Source organism: Emydura macquarii, unplaced genomic scaffold (assembly GCF_026122565.2).
Source record: "Emydura macquarii macquarii isolate MOO-44397 ecotype Brisbane River unplaced genomic scaffold, CSIRO-AGI_Emac_v2 contig_2372, whole genome shotgun sequence".
Classification (NCBI taxonomy): Eukaryota; Metazoa; Chordata; order Testudines; family Chelidae; genus Emydura; species Emydura macquarii.
The window spans coordinates 3839356-3847857 of NW_027132509.1; positions in this window are offsets into that span (position 1 = coordinate 3839356).

Here is an 8502-nt window from a genome sequence, read left to right on the forward strand (position 1 = left end):
TGCCGGCGATGCAGGGGCTGGGGCTCGGGCATGTGGCTGGGCGTGCTCTGCGGGCTGGGGCTGATCGGCCAGCCCTGGGTTGGGTTGGCGCTGGTGCTGGCTGGGACGGTGGCACTCCGGCAATGTGAGGGAGGATGGGCTGGTGCTTGGGCAGGGCGGCGCTGGGGCATGCGCCAGCCAGCTTGGGGCCAGGGTGGGTTGGGGCAGTGCTGGGGCATGGGCTCAGGGTGTGCTCAGACTGTCCAGCACTGGTCCTGGAGTGCTCTGACACTGACTGGGTCCACCCAGGCATCTTGGTGTTTGGGCCACCCATGGTGGGGCTCTGATGGAAGAGGGTGTGGGAGGGGCGGGGCTTTGGACAGAAGGGGCGGGGCCAGAGGTTAGCCTACCTGAATGGGAGGTTCATGAACCCTCCATGTATAGTTCCCCCAGCCTCTCCTAAGTCAGGTGCTCCAGCCCCCAATCATTTTTGTTGCCCTCTTCTGCACTCTCTCTAATTTGTCTACATCCTTTCTGTAGTGGGGGGCCCAAAATGACACAATACTCCAAATGTGGCCTCACCAGTGTCAAATAGAGGGGAATAATCACTTCCCTCAATCTGCTGGCAATGCTCTTACTAATGCAGCCCAATATGCCCTTAGCCTTCTTGGCAATAAGGGGACACTATTGACTCATATTTAGCTTCTTGTCCACTGTAACCCCCAGGTCCTTTTCTGCAGAACTGCTGCCTAACCAGTCAGTTCCCAGTCTGTAGCTGTGCATGGGATTCTTCTGTCCTAAGTGCAGGACTCTGCACTTGTCCTTGTTGAATCTCATCAGATTTTTTTTTGGCCTAATCCTCCAATTTGTCTAAATCACTCTGTATCCTATCCCTACCTTCCAGTGTATCTACCACTCCTCCCAGTTTAGTCTCATCTGCAAACTTGCTGAGGGTGCAATCCATCCCATCCTCCAGACATTAATGAAGATGTTGAACAAAACTGGCCCCAGCACCATCCCCTGGGGCACTCTGTTTGTTAATACACACCCACACAGCGGTTCCAAAACATAGATGTGAGTGTAATGAGAACACACACATGTGAATAGTTATTCAAGTATATAAGTGACTGTATACTGTATTTCCACCTCCCCCTTACACAAATTCATCTCCAAGCAGCTGCAGTTCACAAGAGTTCAAATCCAACAATCTGATGCCAAGTATAATTATTCTATGACCAGCCAGGCCTGCACGATTAACACTGTTTGCATGCTACTCCAAAGCATAGGTCCCTACAAACAAGGGAAAGTCCTTATTATCTGTGCCAGTGCAGAACTTGTGACTTTTAGTTTCTAGTTGTAGGTTAAGATTGATATGACATCGAGCAAATGTTTGTAAACAGCTTTTTATTAGTTTAAATGAAGCTTTAAAGTAAACCTTTTTACCATTGAAAACTGATTGCAAAAGTGGACTCTAAAGATCTAAAAGAGTGGACTCTAAAGATCTCTCAGATATGGTTATCTGATTTCTGTAAGAATGGGGCTTCACAGGAAAACAGATTTCCCCCCATTTTTACTTTCTGAATCATTATTAACTCAAAAAAGGAAGCCAGAACTTCCCTAAAATAGATGCCAAAAATACAAAAACTAGATACCCGAAATCCTACCTTTGGCACAGATGGAATAGGATCTGATCTTCTATCCTGTAGAGGTCAGAGACATACTGGTACTCAAACAAAGTACAACTCTTCAAACAAAGATCCTGTTTTCATTAAAACATTTCCAATAACTACCAATGGGATAAAAGAAATAGAAGTCTGTAAACAAAATTGTGTCTGCAACGAAGAGATAGCAGGTGCTCTTTACATCTTGTCTTATCAAATAAAATTATGTTTTGTTTACTATTAAAAAAAAGGCCAGATGGAACAAAAGCATTCAAAGATGACTTAAAACTTTCACCCTATGAAGGAACAAAAACTGATTTCATGCTAGACATAATTGCAAGAGATTCTGCTACTGTGCTTAAATGTCCCTGCATAAATTACATTGTAAAAGTACAGACATGTAACACTCAAGGCACTGTTCTACAGTATTACTGGATCTTTAATTTAGAGACATTTCAGTTATGTACATATGTACATTAATTAATCCCTGAATAAGCAGTTTCCATCATGTGAAGTAAATTAACAAGCAGCTAGTTGGTACTGAGATATACATAGAGACCAACTAATCAGCTAACCACAGACTACAGTTGTTTTATTTAACGAGAGACAAAATACTTAATTTGGAGCTAACGTTGAGAGTACATACCAGTAATTTAACCAGGAGGAAAAGAGAACATTACAAGAATGTTGTAATTATTCCAAAACCAAGCATTACAAACCCAGGAAATTCAAAGTTAAGGTTACAGTTAGAAGAAATTCAGTCATATTAAGATATGGAATGTAATCTTGCCTATAATAAGAAAGTATTGATTAATGTTATAATACAGTAGGCCAAAAGTCTATAAGGTAAGGATGGCTTAGCATAACTAACTTCTAGGTTTGACATGACTAGACGACAGACAAGTAACATTAAGTGTCAAGATGCTTGCTCTGCAACAAATAAGATGTGCGGAGTACTGATGGATGTGAAGTCAGAAAAACACAAACACAGGTTACTAATAGTTTAGGATATTTTTAGGCAATATGTATAAAGGAAATTCACAAGATTTAACTGTAGTAATACTATGGCAACCAATTTACATAAATGCTAATGAGTTTGATATAAATGGTTAATTAACCTATAGGAATTAGGAGACCTCAACACAAGTGATGTGTAGAAGTTCAAATAAGGAAAAAGGGACTGAAACCCTCATAAATACATATAAGACATATGGGGCATCAGTGTAATACATTGTAATAAACATTAGCCAGCCCGTGTGCTGTAGGAGACACCAGGATGACAACAATGATTATGAGGATAATGACTAACAGTTGGGGTTTCCCTACAAGGATGATGTGACTCATGCAAGTGCTGGGCATTTTGCATTAGCTCTATCTGATTTGCTACGCTATGGTGTTTGTGGTTCTGGATGCTGTGCTAATCAAATTGTTGATGATTCAAAAGGTATTCCCAAATTGTTAGTGGTTCTCATGCACTCACTGATGTTCTCACACTAATGACAATTTTAATGTTGTAGCTGATCTGGCTGAACTCTTCCAGACTACTGTATGTTAATATAGCAATTATAATCTATATCTAAACTATAGACCTGGCTACAGGAGGTTGTTATTTGCATTGCAGTAGCACCTAGGAGCCTGTGATAAGCCAGTTCTCTTATCTGGTTGCACCTGCAAGGTGGACCAGGCATAATTAAAGATGAAGTTAGCTGGTATTATAAAGAGAGGCTGTCTCTCACAGAAGGAAGTAGTAGAGAAATAAACTAACACTCTGTAGTTGATAAAAATGAGAGAGACCCGTTGGGAATAAAAAGGAAGTTTGGGAAGACACATCATTAGCATAAACTTCTATGGCGGATCCTCACATAAGAACAGGAGCTAGACCTCTGAGGAGAAACCCTGGCTGTTTATTATAAAAGGTCTAGGGAAAAGGCTGCTGGTAGGAAGGAATCTAGGGAGGCAGTGGGAAAAATATCTGGTGGAGCAGGCTCAGGCTGCTTGTCCTAAGGTTCCTGGTTTGGAACCCACTGTAGAGGGTGTGCTGGGGTTTCCTTATCAGCCACTAGAAAGATAGCATGAAGCCCCTCTTCCCTGAAATAAGGGAACAATCATGATTTAAAACCTTTAGAGGAAGGTGTAAGGATGACTGAATCCACAGTCCTGACAAGGTCTTAGAATTACTTGTTGAATTTCTGTTACCTTTGCAGGGATGGTTGGAAAACCAAGTTGCAATAAGAGAGACCACTGAAGTAGAGCAGGGGGTGCTAAAGATGGAAAGAGCTTTGCCATGCCCAGTCACAGGGGGACACAACAATGGTGAGTCCACCCTTCTGCAGCGGCCTAGTCGTGGCCCAGGAATCTGTTGTGCTAGGTGCTATTCAAACATGAAACAAAAAGATCGCCCTGCCCTAAAGAGATTACAGGTATCCAAACAACCTTAATTCTGCTCTCTATTGACATTATGCCATAACTATTATGATGAGATATTTTAGTGTTTATGTTTACAGAACGATGAAAATGATTGCTAAATTTTCCACCCAACTAATGTTCCAATAAGAATCATTGTCCAGTCTCCCTCATACCAAGGCCTCATTACAACCAATAGAACTGTTAAATGCAAATTAACTGAGAGGAAAGGTTGTCACCTCTGTCAAGATAGCCCTACTTAAGAGTTACGTGAGCCAGTTTGTTGTCTATATAATCATAATAATCTTTAGTAATTTAGCTTAGTTATAACCTAATTTCTCCAAATATAACCAGTGCGCAAGATTCTGATGAATGTGAATGTTTGGAAAGTCTAAAGAGTCTGACTAGTGATATTCTATTATGGTTTGGGACAAAGAAAAGGCTGTCACAGATGCTAAGTTTCTTTAAGAATGCACTTTTAAATTAACAACTAATTAATAGTAACTTGTGAATTCTCAGAAAAATCATTCTGTACCTTGATTAGCTGCTGTAAATTTATAAAACACTCATCAGAAACAGGCTTAAATCTTGCTTTATTCAAGCACAAAATAGAGTTCAATCTTAATTATGGAATAATGATTGTGCCTCTGTAATAGTGCAGTAGCTCCAGCCCCAGTGTGCTAGCCATTGTTCAAACACAAAGACAATCCCCTGCCCAAATAAGCTTACAATCTAAGTAATGTGTGAAATGGAAACAGAACTCACAGCCTTAATATCTTATTCTATTGCTCAGAATGGATTTGTGTGCATGGGGAAAGAACCCATTTTAAAGTGAAAACAAACTTTTTTTCAAAATAGATCTATTGTTTAAATTGTAACAGTGTAAAGTTACATCTAGAATTACAACTTGTTGCACCTTCTGACCCAATGTCATATCCATCACCGCAGTTTGTAGGAGCTGTTAACCATCCGAAAAAAGGAGTACAAGAAAGAATCCCATTTAAAACATTGTTTACTTATTCTGCATAGAGGTAGCTATTGTTCATAACTTGTATTACAAAAGCTTATTGAGGTCTTAACTAGGTCAGGATTACATTGTGCTAGGCACTGTAATCTATCACCAGTCAACACGTAGAGATCAAAATTCAAAACTTTTATTCAAAACCTGTCTACTTTTTGTACTGGTTTTGAACCAAACCCTTTCAGATAGAACTTACAGTTGCAGGACTGGGACCTCTGACCCACCTTTTAACGTTAATGCATATTTATGTAATTTAATAGAAGCAGAAGGAGGAATTGCAAATAAAAGGATTCCTAGAGAGGATTTTCAAGTTTGGGAGCCTTTCAAGAGGCTAAGAACAACAAATCATTTATGCTTGTTGCTGAGAAGACAGTTATGATGTATATTAATTTGAGGTGGAGTATTCTCTACTAAAACAAAATAATCCTTATATATATTGACTCATTTGGGCTTTGTTAAAATAAAATTCTTTCACAGATATTTATTTCAGATAACATTTTCTCAATACATAGCATAGAAAGGAAGGAACTTGCAGTCTGAAAGCCTCCCAAATTATAATCTTATTTTGACTGCATGTGTTGCCCAGAGTGAGCATTTTCTTCTACATTTGTTGATTTATCATAGTTTTGTAACATCAGTCCAGAGGAATGTTCCATTTGAAGTTCAATTGGAAAAGAAACAAGCTTGTGAAGACTGACATAAGATCCAAATGTCTCATGAATAACATCAGAAACACAGGTCAGTATATTCCATTAAAAATAATAAATTTATGTAGTCTTTATACTGCATAGAGCAGTAACACCTGATATGTAAAGGTGCAGTTTGATTCACAAGAACTTTTAGCAACTTTTTAAAAGGATTGTACACAAACTCCTTTATTGAAACCAAGAAAAGACTTGAATAGTTACTAACTAAAGACAAAATAACAATTTAAGTACGTCATTGGCGTACAATGACGTTTAGATAGGCATGCAATTCTACACTTACATGGAAAATGGCATCCTTCGCACACATTTGGGGGCTGGATGGAATTGTCTCCTGGGCACAGCTGGTCCTTGGCACTTATTGCATGCCCTGCATACACAGATAGCATGCCACTGAAGTACATCAGAAGTAGGAAACCTGCCAAACAGTTAGTAGAGCCACTGGATGATTGAGGAACTAAAGGAGCAGTCAAGGAAGATCAGACTGTTGTGGAGAAGCTAAATGAATTCTTTGCTTTGGTCTTCACTGCAGAGGATGTGGGGGAGATCCCCACACCCGAGCCATTCTTTTTAGGTGACAGATCCGAGGAACCATCCCAGATTGAGATGTCATTAGAAGTGATTTTGATAAATTAAAAAGTCACCAGAGCCAGATGGTATTCACCCAAGGGTTCTGAAGGAACTCAGGTATGAAATTGCAGAACTACTAACTTTGGTATATAACTTATCACTTAAATCAGCCTCTGTACTAGAGGACTGGAGGGTAGCTAATGTAAGGCTGATATTTGTATTTTAAAGGCTCCAGAAGTGATCCTGGCAATTACAGGCCAGTAAGCCTAACTTCCATACCAGGCAAATTTGTAGAAACTATAGTAAAAACAGAATTATCAGACATATATAAATGATATTTTGGGGAAGACTTAATATCCCTTTTGTAAAGGGAAATCATGTCTCACCATGAATCAACTAGCATATGGACAAGGGTGATTCCCGTGGATATAATGTACTTGAACTTTCAGAAAGCTTTTGACCAAATCTCATCAAAGGCTCTTAAGCAAACTAGGCAGTCATGGAATAAGAGGAAAGGTCCTCATGGATAAGTAATTGGTTAAAAGGTAGGAAACAAAGGGTAGGAATAAATGGTCAGTTTTCACTATGTAGAGAGGTGAGGTGTGGGAGTGAGTTTCCCAATAATCTGTAATGGGCCCTGTGCTGTTCAATGTTCATAAGGAAGTAAACAGTAAAGTGGCAAAATTTGCAGGTGATAAAGTTACTTACGCTAAGTCAAAAACTGACTGCAAAGAGTTACAATGGACAAAATGTTTATTATTTGCAGTGTTGTTATAGCCATGTTGGTCCCAGGATATTAGAGAGACAAGGTGCGTGAGGTGATATATTTTATTGGACCAACTTCTGTTGGTGAGAGACACAAGGTTTTGAACTACACAGATCTCTTCTTCAGGTCTCACACTGGGTGACAAAATGGCAGGTGAAATTCTATGTTGATAAATGTAAAGTAATGCACATTGGAAAGCCTAATTCTAACTATACATACAAAATGATGGGGTCTAAATTACTTGTTACCACTCAAGAAAGATCTTGGAGTCATCTTGGATAGTTCTCTGAAAACATCTGCTCAATGTGCAGCAACAGTTTAAAAAAAAAAAAAAAAAAAAAAAGCTAAATGTTAGGAACCATTAGGAAAGGGATAAAAAAATATAATGGCCCCATAAAATTATGGTATGCCAACACTTTGAATGCTGCATGCATTTCTGGTTACCCATTCTCAAAAAGATTACTAGTATTGGAAAAAGTACAGAAAGGGGCAACAAAAATGATTAGGGGTATGGAACAACTTCTATCGAAGGAGAGATTAAAATGACTGGAACTGTTTAGTTTAGAAAAGAGATGACTAAGGGATATGATAGAGATCTATAAAAGTATGAATAATAATAATCAAGTGATTAGGGAAATGTTATTTACCACTTCACATAACAAGAACTAGGGGTCACAGGAGGAAATTAATATGCAGCAGCTTTAAAACAATCTAAGGGAGGTATTCTTCACCCAACACAATTAAACTGTGGAACTTATTGCCATGGGATGTGAAGGGCAAAAGTATAACTGGGTTCAAAAAAGAATTTAAAAAGTTTGTGGAGGATAGCCATCAATGGCGAATAGCCAAGATAGTCAGGTATGCAACCCCATGCTCCAGGTGGGATAGAAGCATGCTATAGAAAGTATAGAAAGTACAGAAAGTATAGCCAAATATTATACCTCCCATGTTTGTCATCTGTGGGGAGTGAACCTGGGACCTCTTGATGTGAAAGCATAAATCTCTATAGCTTAAGATAAAGAATGGGTGCTTATATAATGGAAGCAGTAACAGGCCCAAACCTCTCTCTGTGGGAGCCAGTGAAGTAGTGACAGAGCCACACTTAATGCAGATTGCAGCACACCCAATGTGACACATTCTTTCTAAAGAACTATGTGGCAGAGTGGCTAACACTTGGCTGTGTTATATTAAGGGTTCTGTTCCTAGCTCTACCTGAAGTGATCCACTGCAAGTTCTTATCTGTGAACAAGATGAATGATTGTTACCTCCACCTACCAGCAGTAACAGCCCTTGGGTTATAATAAGGCTTGTGAAGAGCACAAAAGTACTAGAAGCAGCAGGTGGAAGAGCTAAAATTCATGGCCTCTAGCTGTGCAGTTCAGTGCACCTTCTTCTAGA